The sequence below is a fragment of the Branchiostoma lanceolatum genome, chromosome 5 (genome assembly GCF_035083965.1).
Source record: "Branchiostoma lanceolatum isolate klBraLanc5 chromosome 5, klBraLanc5.hap2, whole genome shotgun sequence".
In the NCBI taxonomy this organism is placed as follows: domain Eukaryota; kingdom Metazoa; phylum Chordata; class Leptocardii; order Amphioxiformes; family Branchiostomatidae; genus Branchiostoma; species Branchiostoma lanceolatum.
In genome coordinates, this window is record NC_089726.1 from 24,371,076 (window position 1) to 24,381,775 (window position 10,700).

Here is a 10,700-nt window from a genome sequence, read left to right on the forward strand (position 1 = left end):
CATATACCAAGGAATCGTGTATCTAATAATGCACTGAGCGTTCTGTGTCTTTGTCTGAGAGAAAAACAGACGATTCACTACAGCGTGTAATACTTAAATATTTTATACCACAAATGGTCATCTCAGGAACATATTTTGTTGGGATATATTCAAACACGAGGGGGCCTTTGAGGCCCGCACCAACTTTCGTGTCGTATAACTCCTGAACCGCCTGTGCTAGAGCCGCCTAACTTAATGGCTTCTGCTAAAATCGTCTTGGCAACAATGTCATAATACTTACTAGTAGGTAAGTTCATGATTTTTGGTGTTGCCATGGCAATGCGTTTCTGAAAGGCATATGTTCAGGTTTCCTTGCTAATCATTGTCATCTCTGTCGGTAATGCTCGAAATGACAAAGGTTAATTATCTTCGCCGAGTACTTGTACTCGGAGAAGATTATGTTTTTGGTTGACAAATCTGTTGGGTGGGTCTGAATGTATGTCAGAAGCATAACTCAAGAAAGCTTAAATGGATCTTTAGGATTTTTAGTAGGTGGGTAGTGGTTGTGCAAAGGAAGGTCAAGTTCGAAAATGGTTTACCTTGCGTTTTTCAACAGTACTGCAGCGGACTTTGAATTTGTTTGTGTTTGTATGTTGGCAAAGAAAGTGACGGAAACGTTGATGGATCTTCATGATTTTTTGCAGGTGTGTAGATGTTGTGAAAACGGAGGTCAAGTTCAAAAATGGTTCCCCTGGTATTTTCCGTCGGTACTGCAGCGGACTTTGTGTGGATGTGTATTTGTATGTCGCCAGCATAACTCGAGAAGCTGTTGATGGATCTGTATGGTATCTTGTGGATGAGTATGGTTTACAGAAAGAAAGGGCAAGTTCGATAATGGGCCTTCTAGCGGGTACCTAAGGTACTGCAGCGGAGCTTCAAAATTTAGGGGCATATGTTCTGAAAGTGCTATGGTCATGATTTTTGTGTGGTAGATAGTTCATGCCACAGAAAGTAAGTTCTGTTAATTTGGGCCCCCTAGCGGTTTGTTAAGGACTGCAGTGGGTGTTTTTGTTTTGACATTCGGACATGAATAACTTGAGAAGGGGTCGACAGATCGTCGTGATGTTTGGTATGTAGAGAGCTCAGATGGTGCTTTACATAATCAATGACTACATATGCAAATCAGGAGCTAATTTGCATAATTAGTAAGGAAAGTTTGTTAACCCACTGCATTTCATAATGGGACATGGGACCGTGTCAGGTCATGTAAACAGATGGCCTTGCATAAACGTACATGTAGGTCAAATAAATAAACTATTCTCCAAGCAGAGGTGTGGGTCCTGCTGGTTTTTAACGCAATTAGTTTAGGATATTTGTTCAACACGGTTGGCGACATAACGAAAAGGGGAAGAAATAGAAAGCCTGACAAAAACACCTAAAAACACGTAAAAAAACAGCCATACCCACTCCTCTGATTGGAGAATACACTGCACCAAAACTGCATCACTGCTAGGTGCGGAAAACTAACATATACATGTACCATGTCTTTCAAAATTTGTATGATATGGAATAAAGATTTATTCTATTTATATATATCAACTGTATCATTTCATCACCACTTTCAACTTACAACACTGCTATATCGAACCTTTGTGGCCCATATAATATCAACATACTCATATTTTTTCATGACCAGTTATAACATATATCAGCACACTCTACACATATACTAGTCCTGTACCACCAAATTATTTTCAACCCTATCTAGACTGGACTTATTCGCCCCATCATAAAATCCAAATGGTATGGTGCATGATCAAATTTGCAGGGGTGATAAGCAGGTAAATATTAATCACTCTCCATATATAATAAGCCTTGATTATTTGGCGAAGATAATGTGTTCGTGGAACTCTAGTTTCAATATATGTCATGATGGAGACCCTAATGTAGGTCAATTTTTGGTGGCACGGGTCGTCAGCTATAATGCGAACATAATTATACATTTAAGTGTTCTTGTGTCCACCTAAGGTAAAGACAAACTGGTACTTACAACTAAGGATGTCTTAGATGTATAGTTGGGATTCTGTGCAATAATTGACTAAACTTATGTCACAGCAAAGAGTTTGTCTATGATTGCCTGCTTAACGTATTCATTAGATGTGAAGAAACGTTGTTTATCCGAGGTGGCCTTCATTCATGGACAGGGTCAGCTCTTTTGTGCCATTAGAAACTGCGACCAGGGATGATTTATTAGCGTCTGGCTCCAAGCGTGTGATTAAAGCGACCTCGCCGTAGGCGGAACCCTCTCTTTTCTGGCAAGAACAAAAGCCGTATGTCCTTCGTCGGCGTCATGGCGCCAGGTGTGTAATTAAAGAGATCTTATCAGACAAAGGACGACCTATTCTGCCGTGAGAAACAGCCACCTGTGCTGATTTGTTGGCGTGATTTAAGAGATCTTATCAGATGATGGACGTTCTTTTGTGCCACGGAGAACTGATTGGTAGATGTGCCCTCGATAACATGTTGCGCGTTTGTACTTAGCAAAACATAGGTACTTCCGAATAGTATTTTGCTTATCTCTTTCTGTAGTTTACAGCTCATGCCACACGCGTACTGTATGTGATCGGTGCTATCGCGAAATGCCAATGCACACACCTTTCCTCAAGGATATATAATCATAATTACAGTATTATTCACACAGCTGGTGTGACTCCATTTTAAACCTTTGGACACTTTGTCTTAAAATGTCATGTCTGTTTGAAACCTAACGGTGTCATCTTATAGAGGAATACGTTTTATTTCCATTTCTTGACTAGGTTTTTGAACATAAAGCAATGTGACTATGTCAGCCATTTTGTGAGCAGATAACTTAGGTATTCTTAATGCTTGAATAACGTGGCATACTTTTAGGACGGTCGGTTGCATAAACGCTAAAGGGCACCAACTGTCACTTTACAGTAGTCTTTCTGCACATCGTCACGTAACAAAGTGTTGCGCTTGTTTCACAGTTTGGAATACCCTTTTCCGAGGTGGGTTGTTCTCCTACAATTTGATTAGAGTAAAACGCAAAGTCACAAATATAGTCTGTACCGAGATACGTAGGTATCTTTAAAGTCTCTAATAATGTGAGCGTATTAAGGCACGCGCTAAATGTACCTGGATTTTCTCAGTGTTCTGATTGTTTCGATTTACAATGACGAACTAAATCTGGGGACACTTGTACTCTGTTTTGTTGATTTTTAGATGGTGAGTTACGTTTTAAATATCCATATCGGTACCGCTTCTATCATTTTTTTTAATCAGTTCGTCAGCCTGATGTTGTCATCGATTCCACGAAGATAGGCGGCTCGTACATCATAAGCATAATACACAAAAGAGAGTCACATGACAATCTTGCCTCGAATTTACATTTTGTCATCCGCTTAAACATTACCTCAGATTCAATATTATTATTATCATCATCATCACAATATCATTATATTACAGTATACAACAATAAGTACAATTTTTATAGGATAAGCTATAAGGGGTTTAAGAGAACTCTGTTTACTGCAGTCTTGAAAGTGTTCACATTTGGAATAACGGGAAAACCGAGGCTGGCAGTGCGTTCCATAGTCTACTGGAGTCAAATGGAGCTGAGTCTTAGATCTAGGGATGTTCACAAGGTATGGGTGGCCACTTGTGGCTGATCGGGTCACTCGCAGACCAGTTGCTTGTGTCGGCATGGTTCCTGTGAGTTCCTCGGAGGGTGGCAGGAAGAAGTGCCGGTAGAAGGTACTAAGGCTGGTTACTTTTCTCCCATGGTCCAGGGGGAATATTCCTACTCTTTGTGGGTCCCATATTTGGAGTTGTCGCGCAGCTTTCCTCTGGAGTCTGTCTAGAAGGTTGAGAGCTGTTGTGCCAGCTCCGCTCCATATTGGGGAAGCGTATTCCATGAGGGGACGGATATATGCCTTGTACACTGTGATCCTAGCCTGAAGAGGAAGGAGGCCCTAGTACGCCAAAGGATGTATTACCTCTTAGCCGCCTTCTTGGCAAGGTTTTTGATGAATGGAGTCCAAGTTAAGGTTTTGGTAATGGTGACACTAAGAAGGGTAATGCTCTGTGTAGGCTTCAACTCTTCATTCATGAAGAGGAGGGTGGGTCTGTTCGCGTTTCCTGCTAAAAATCATCTCCTCAGTTTTACCTGCATTAAATATTATGTAATATTATATAAGTAAAGGCCCCAGGACACTGCCTTGGGGAACTCTAGCAGTTATGGGCACAGTTGAGGAAGTAAATCCGTCCATTACAACAGACTGGCACCTGTCAGCAAGGAACGATGAGATCCAGCCGTACAAGTCACATTGGATACCAAGGAAGATCAGCTTGGACAGGAGACCGGGTGCCACACTCGATCAAAGGCTTTCTTGACATCCAAGGTCATAACTCCGTTTTCTCGCTGAGAGTCAAGAGCATTGTTCCACCACTGGGTAATGTACGAAAGCATGTCGATTGTGGACTTGTTCCCTCGGAAGCCATACTGGCTGTCACAGAGAAGACGGTGGGTGTCAAGATGTTTCCGAATATGGTCACTGGTGATACTCTCCATGACTTAAGTTATTATTGGCAGTAATGATAGTGGTCTATAGTTGGAAGGATCTTTCTTCTTTCCCTTTTTACGTATAGCTATCACATGGGCAGCTCTCCAGTCGGAGGGAACTGTTTGAGAGTCAAGAGAGATGTGGAATATCTTGGCTAGTGCTGGGGCAGGTTCAGGACCGCATTTCATGAGTACTATTGCCGATATTCAATCTGGACCATTCGCCTTGGATGTAATTTCGAAGTTTCCGAAGAACTGTTGTGGGCCAAAACTTCAAAGAGGAAAGTATGTTGCTTGTTTTGGGTAACACGTTTGGGGTAGTCTTGCCATTGTCAATAAAATGAGCATTTGCAGCAAAAGTCTTATTCAGTAACTCAGCCTTATCCCTCGGCTCACTGAAAGTTTGACCTTCGCTGACTAATGGAGCTATAGAGGACGTTTTGCTGCTATCAGTTACTGTTTTGACAAGCTTCCACCTCTGCTTATTGTCTGCCCGGTTGAGATCCTGCTTTAAATTCTGTGCAAACTGGATCCAAGCAAAATGTAAAACACGTTGACATTCTGCCTTTGATTTGGTATACAAACCCATGAGTTATTTGTTCGGTCGTTCTGCAACCTTTTGAAAGCATTTTGCTTTCTTTGGACTGCGGATTCACAATCTTCATTGAACCAGGGTTTATCAGAATATCGGTGTTTGGTTGACTTGGAAGGTATGAGCATATCCATGGCATTCTTGATCTTGTCTCTCACACAACACCATGCTGCATCAGCACGTTGGCCCTTTAAGAAAGTGGACCAGCTAACATCAGCCAGGTATGAGCGCATTCCATCCCAATCGGCTTTGTCATAGTACCAAGTCTTACGTTGGCCAGGTTTACTCTGTGTTGGAAGTTTGTTGTTCGCTACAGAAGTTACAACACAGTGGTCGGAGGATCCAAGCGGTGCACTAACAGTCATGACATGGTTGTCTGGAGAAGTGTTGAGAAAGAGGTCCAGTTTGGAGCAGTTTCCGTCATTGCCAAGCCTCGTCGGCTCATCAAGGAGTTGGTGGAACTTGTTCAGGATGGCAAATTCATATGCACATTCTCCATGTACATCGGTCTTATTACTGCCTAACCAGTCTACATGATGGGCATTCAAATCCCCAAGAACAATAAGTTCAGCTCTCGGGTGACTCACTCACTCACTCAAGGCCGCGAGCTCCCGAGGGGAGCATAGCGCCTCTGCATATGGTCCTCAAGGTTGATCTGTCTCTGGCGACATCCCAAGCGGTGTCCAGGGTGAGGCCGGCAGTCAGAAGGTCCTCCTTCAATTGGTCACCCCAGGTTCGCCGTGGTCGCCCTCTGGGACGGGTCCATGTGTTGGGGGTCGGCTCTCTCAGCAGGTCGGCTGGCTCCAGGGGAGGGTCCGCCCGTGCAATGTGGGCAAAGAGGCGGAACAGGGCTGACCGTATCATGCTCGTCAGGGGCGGCTGCTTGGTGATGTCACGTAGGGTTGTGTTAGAGACCAAGTCATACCACCTAATTCATAGCAGTCTACGTTGGCACCTAGTATCGAAGGCATGTAGTCTGAGTTCCTGGATGGCTGTTAGAGTCCAGGCCTTAGAACCATACATGAGAATTGAAAGTACGCGACTGTTATAAAGTCCAAGTTTGGTTTGAAGGGAGATCTTCCTGTTAATCCATGTGTTGTCCAAGCTAGCCATCGCGGCCGCGGCACGACCGATTATGAGATGCGTGTCAGAATCACTCCTGCAGTCAGATGTAATGGTGCCACCAAGGTAACAGAACCTGTCTACAACTTCCACCTGGTGGGTGTTGATCACAGGTCCTGGTTTGGGGTTTCCTAGTCGCAGAGGGACTGTACCTTGGTCTTCTCCCAACTGACCATCAGGCCGAGCGGTTGAATTTCCGTGTCCATGGCCTGCAGGGCAAGGTGAAGAACTTCCATGACTTCGGCCAGGATTGCAACATCATCCGCGTAGTCCAGGTCTGTGATGGTAACGTCACCAAAGCTGGCGTCGCAATCACACTGGTGCACTATCTTCCCCATGACGTGGTCAATCGCTGTGTTGAACACGGTGGGGCCCAGTACACAGCCCTGGCGGACACCGCTGTTGATGTTGAAACTGTCAGACAGCAGCCCGTTTACTTTGACACAGGAGGAAGTGTTGGAATAGAGTAGTGTGAGAGTGTTAAGCAGCTTGGCCGTAACACCCAGCATCTTGAGTATCATCCAGAGGGCTGGTCTGTCCACGGAGTCAATTGCCTGTTTCAGGTCCACGTAGGCAGCGTAAAATGGTTTCCTGAACTCCCGTCTCTTCCTGGTGTAAAGCCGCTCTGCTCCTTTCTCTGCTTGCGGATGAGAAGTGGACGCAGTATTGCAAGGATGACATTGGCAAACACCTTCCCTGGAACACTCAGCAGGGTGATCCCTCTGGAGTTGCTGCACACATCTTTAGGGCCCTTCTTCCAGAATGGGAGGATGACTCCAAGCAGCCAATCTTCTCGGACAACCTCGTTGACAGTAAACAGCTGTTTCAGTTGGCCTGCGACTGTTGGACCACCATGTAGGAACAGCTCTTGGGTGATGTCATCAGCCCCAGCGGCCCGGCAAGGTTTAAGATTCCCTATATGCCTAATCAGTTCCTCCAGGGTAGGGGGACCGGTGGTGACAGAGTCGTCCTCCGTGGCCGTGGCAGCCAGTGCTTCCAACTGAGAAGAGGCGGTTGAGCAGGCTCTGAAAGTGCTCCCTTCACTGCGCCAGCTGTTGTTCTGGTGTGTCGGGGATGGTTCTGTCCATGACTTTCACAGAAGCAGTGGGTGGTGTTGATTTCCCTGTGAGGGTCCATAAGGTCCTGTAGAGGGATTTTTGATCACCCCTACGGGCAGCAGTCTCTGCTTCCTCCGCCAGGTTGTCAAGCCACTTCGGCTTATCCTTGCGAAGTAGCTTGTTGCGTTAACCCTATCCAGACTGGGCTTTTTTGGTATATCTGGGACTGGGGGGGAGGGGCTGATTCGCCCCCCCCCCTCATAATTTCCGAACGTTATGATGTATCATCACCAAATTTGCAGGGAGTGATATTCACGTCAAGTTTTATAATTTCTGTATTTTTGGTGACGTTATGACGTAATATGACGTAATCATGACGTCATCGATGTGATTTTATTGGATAAATAGGGAATTCCCGTAATATCTAAAGAAATTAAACAAAACGGTTTGTATTATACATTTTAAGGTACGCAAAGGCATACAAAGTCAATGGTAAGTACGTTGACGTCAAAATGACGTCATTAAATGACGTCACGTGTTGTAAGCGATCCCTTGGGATCCGCCATCTTGGATCGGCCATTTTGAAATTTTTAAAAATCATTTTTTCCCACTTATGACCCCAAAAGACACTGAAAATAGACTAAAAACGTTAATCTAAATATTTCTGATAAAGAAAATGTCAGGTATTGACGATTTTAAGGGCGAAAAAGCCTGCTGATACCTGAAATAGTGATATAGTCCGCCATCTTGGATTTTGCCTGATTACGTCATCAAATTAGCATAGATTATGAATATTAAATCAGGAAAGTTGCATCTAATTACATGTTATGTTATACATCTAGGAAAACTAGTGTTGTTGTGCAAGAAAACCCGAGAAATATCATTGTTTAAAAAAAATTAATGATTTTTGCATAAAATGCCAGTCAGAAACCCGTTGTCATGGCAACATGAAAAAAATGATAAACTTAAACCATTATTATAGAATTGTTGCCAACAAAATTTTAGGAAAAGTCACCTAGTTTGGTTGTCCTAGCATACATCGTTCGGCAGAAATACGATGTCAAAGTAGGCGCGGGCACTTTTAGCCCCCCCCCCCCGTCTGGATAGGGTTAAGCCGTCTCCATTCCGTGAGGTTTCCTTCCAGCCTTCATCCCTGCCCGGGTAAAAATAGCATATTATTGTGTTAAGCAGCTGAACACCGTAATTGGTCGGTTCAGTTTCACCATTTTTGAAACTTGTAAAAAGACAGATTGTAAACCGTCATTGTGGAACAGTTCAGACATTTTTTTAGCTATCGATAAAATATGCATTTTGAACCGAACGTTTGTAAGGGAGTCTTTGTCTGAAAATATATTTATTGAAAAAAAAGGCCAACGTAATATCTAGAAGTGGAAATTGAAATTTCTAAACATTTTAATTACTTAAGTAGTGGTCAGGATAAACGCGTGGCTATCAAAATTATTCGATGGAGCACTTTCATAGAACCCCTTTTAAAATATTTTTCATTTTTAATGCTCTACTGATGTCCTACAACTACACACTTGTTTAAAGGAAATTAATCAAAAAGAAAAAAAATTCTAACGTAATAACTTTGTCCAAATCGTCAAAGTTCTCCTTCGTAAATGTCATGAAAATATAAAAATGCAAAAAATAGGAAAAGTTATTATCTTGTTATCATGATTGAAAAATCTTGGTATTTTTTTCGAGTGACATGTTTTTGAGGGTTCCTTCTGCTACGGAATTCCTCTATAGAGCTTCTCCGTTTGCTATTTTCTATGAAGCTTTGGAAAAGCAACAACAAAAATCCCATCATATACCAACATATTTAAACAAAATTTCTAAAAGACATCAACCCTATTCCGACCGGGCTTTTTTGATCATGGTGGGACCGGGGTGTGAGGTGTGTGCTTTTGAGGCTCTCTATTCCGACCCCTGTAACTCCTAAACTACTTATCGTATGGCCAATACATTTTCAGAGGGTAGTTTATAAGCAACATGTGTGTATTTTGACAATTTTAGTGTCATAGTGACGTAATATGACGTAATTATGACGTCAATCACGTGACTTGGCTGGAACCGTATATATTGGATGAATGTTGACTAACAGTATGTTAATGTCTGCTGAGACCTTTTTTGTCAATATCAACTGCCATGACGTCAAAAAAGAACGTTATATATCTTTTAGCTATCCGCCTCTTGGTTCCCGCCATTTTCAATTTTCCAAAAATACAATTTTTCAGCAAATAACCCCAAAACACAATGCAACATAATGGAAATAGACTAAAACATATTTTCTGAATGTTTTTTTTTATAAATAGAAATACCAGTAAGTAACGATTGATTTTTAAGGGAACATTGACTGTTAATACCAAAGCTAAGGATTTTAACCTTTGATGTCACAAGGTGCATAGAACTGAAAACAAGAAGAGATCTGAGGCCTTAAGTTGTTGACATATAACTTATGTTTCCAGTTCATTTAAAATGTTCGTCATATATGGGATGGGGCTAACATGATTTATTTTTGGTTATTTGGCAATTTTCATACAAAAATGTATATGTTGGGCTCCTATGAAACCGACTGACCTGAAATTAGATATGGTGATGCCTATGATATATGCCCATATGACTTTATAATCCGCTTTCATAACACGGCTAGATTAGGAGTATTTGTTATATTGTAGCCAGACGGGCACATACAGGATGGGGCCGGTATTGGGTTGGAGGGCAACAGGCAGCTCTTAAAAAACTATTAACACCCCGGCATGTGCCCCCAACCTATAAATCATTGTAAAAGGCTTCGACCATTACCGTTTGACAGGTTTCATGCATCATTAATATTCAGGAATGTTTGTAGGTAGATAGTGTTTGGGTGGATGAAAAATACGAAAGCCTGTAGCGACACATCTATCTTGGACACATCTCGGAGGCATGTGGAAGACAGTGCGTGGAAACGTCTCGGAGGCAGCGAGCGGAGACGTGAATCCCACTTTCTCTGCACTGTGCGAAATAACGAATTTGCGGGGTGGAAACCGTGTTTCACGTGCCTGTAAATTCGAGTTTTCCGTTACTCTCCAGGTCGTGCCGACCTGCCCAGCTCTTTTGCACGGGACCCGCGCCGTCCCGGGATTTACCGCGAATGCACCACTTAGGCTGCGCAGGAAGTGTCGGCGCCCTGTTAATTCTCGTGCAGCTAGAGGGAAATTCATATACACGCCCTGCCCAGTGAACACTTTACTCCCGGTAGCTGCATAATTTAGCGACAATTATCACCTAATTATCAGTTAATTACCCGTGCAGCTAGAGGGAAATTCATATACACGCCTTGTCCAGTGAATACTTTGCTGGCGGTAGCTGCATAATTTAGCGA